Below are 2,583 nucleotides of genomic sequence, written 5' to 3'. Positions count from 1 at the left end.
TGCACCATTTTGCAGTCCCACCAACAGTGTAGGAGGGTTCCTTTTTCTCCCCAACTTTGCCAGCATTTATCATTCTGTCTTTTTACAATAGCCAAGAGTTAGAACCAGCCCAAATGTCCATCATCAGATGAGTGGATATGGAAAATGTGGTATATCTACACAATGGAATACTACTCAGCTATAAAAAAGAATGAAATACTCCCATTTGCAACGACATGGATGGACCCAGAGAGAAGTATATTAAGTGAAATAAGTCAGGCACAGAAAGGGAAATACCTGGTTTTCTCACTTGTTTGTGGGAGCTAAAAATAAATAAATAAATATACAAACAAACGGGGGGGTGGGGAAGAAGACACAACAATTACAATTCCTTGAACTTGTTAAGACAAGTGAACAGACATGATGGGGGGAGGTGGGAGAGGGAGGGGGAGGGAGGAATCAGTAAAGAGACATGAAAATCAACTACATTGTATATTGATTAAATAAATAAATAAATAAATAAATAAAAGCAAATCACATCATGTCACACACAGTTCTCTCCGTGAATGCCCCAGTGAAAGTGGAATGAAATCCAATGACCTCTCCTGCTGGCCCGGCACCTGCCTGCTTCTCTGACTTCTGCTCCACTGAGCTCTATCCCCATGGCTTGGTCCACCTCAGTGCCTTTGCATTTGTTATTCCCTCCCCTTGATATGCTCTTCTCCTGAGTGTTTGTATCACTGAATTCCTTTTACAGGGATTGTGTGGACTGGTTCTTGACTACCTCTTAATCCCCATCTCCTTCACATTTCTTCCTCCCTAAGCCCAGCTTCAAAGATGTACCCATTATCTGTAATTTTCTTCTCATCCGGGGGCTTTGCACTTGTTCTTCTCTCTCCTTGAAATCCTCCTTTCCTGGGCCGGCCCGGTGGCGCACTGCTACAGTGCACCGCTTGGGAGCACGGTGGCACTCCCACCGAGGGTTCGGATCCCACATACAGACCGGTTCCCGCTCACTGGCTGAGCGAGGTGCGGGCGCAACACCAAGAGTTGTGATCCCGTTGCCGGTCCTGGTCCGGTACGGGCACGACACTGAGGGTTGCGATCCGTTACCGGACACGAAAAAAGACAAAAAGAAGAAAAAAAAAAATCCTCCTTTCCTGAATGTTTGTATCACTGTTTCCCTCTCTTCCTGCAAATCCAGCTAAGAAGTTAAGATACCCCTCCTCCTCAGAGAGTCCTTTTCCAATGACCTTACTTAAAGCAGCTGCCCCAAACACATACACACACTGGTTACTATGACATCATCTGGGTTTTATAAAAGCACATCTGAAGTCGTTTTGTTTATTTGTTGATTTGTTGGTAGTCTGCCTGTCTGCCCCACTTAAGAGTGTCACATCCATGAGGGCTTTTCTACCTGGTTTGCATCTGTGTTCCTGGCACATTGGAGGCTCTCAATAAAACAGTCTACTAAATAGCTGAGTCTGTTCTGGAGTGACAGCAAACAAAAACTATGTGCCTTCTCCCCACACAAATAGAGATAACTGTAAGATATCCATCAAAGACAATGGAGCCAGAGGCAGAGATAAGCAGTGTTCAGTGCCAGCATTGGGGACTGGAGGCTTTGTTTCCCTCATTGCCCCTGTGACAAGACACTCTGCTTGAGCTAACTCTAGTCAGTCTCCTCTCAGCTCTCTAGGCTTTGGTGGGCTTGCATTGCCCAGTTTCAGCAAGAATCCTGCAAAATCAGTTTAGAGAGAACCCTGCACCCCCACCCTCAATATCTGGTCAAATTCCTCATCTTCCACCCCTGGTGTCTGATCCTCCGGCTCGCTTTCAGCAAGAATCACAAGTCAGTTTAGCCAGAATCCCTCCTTAATCCTGATGTTTCCTCATAATAATTCCCATCCACTGAACCCCGCCTGGCTCATTGGCTATAAATCCCCACTTGTCCAAGCTGTATTCAGAGTTGAGCCCAGTTCTATAATGAGATATCCTTTTCCCTGTTGCAATTGTTCCTGAATACGATCTGTTTTTACCACTTTAATTGCTACCTGGCTCTGGTTTTTCTTTAACGCCTGCAGCAAACATTTACAGAACATCCACTGTGAAGCTCTGAATTGTGGGAACAACATTGTACAAGATGCAGCGCCTGCCTTCCAGGAATCCACAGTCCACTATGATGGTGTTCTCAAACTTAATTGACTGAGATGCAGAGTAAGAAATATATTTCACATCATAACCTGGGATGTGCCATTATATATATATATATATTCATGCACATATAAATGACTTCAAAAAGTTCATGGAAAGATGGAATTAAAAGATAATACGAATCCTTCCATGAACTTTCTGAAGACCCCTGTTATAAATATACAGATACATACATAAACACACACACATATACTCATAAATGCTGAGAGTTTTAGGGGAAAAAATGGTTACTGTTACAGTGTACGTGCATTTTGATATTTTCTATTCTGTTTAGTTTAATCTATTCTATCTCATTTTTAAAGTGTTGGGGTTTTTTTTGTTTTGTTTTGTTTTTTTGTCTTTTGTCTTTTTCCATGTCCGGCAACGGATCGCAACCCTCAGTGTTGCCCC

The sequence above is a fragment of the Galeopterus variegatus genome, unplaced genomic scaffold (genome assembly GCF_000696425.1).
Source record: "Galeopterus variegatus unplaced genomic scaffold, G_variegatus-3.0.2 Scaffold6266, whole genome shotgun sequence".
Taxonomy (NCBI): domain Eukaryota; kingdom Metazoa; phylum Chordata; class Mammalia; order Dermoptera; family Cynocephalidae; genus Galeopterus; species Galeopterus variegatus.
This window is presented reverse-complemented; position numbering follows the sequence as displayed.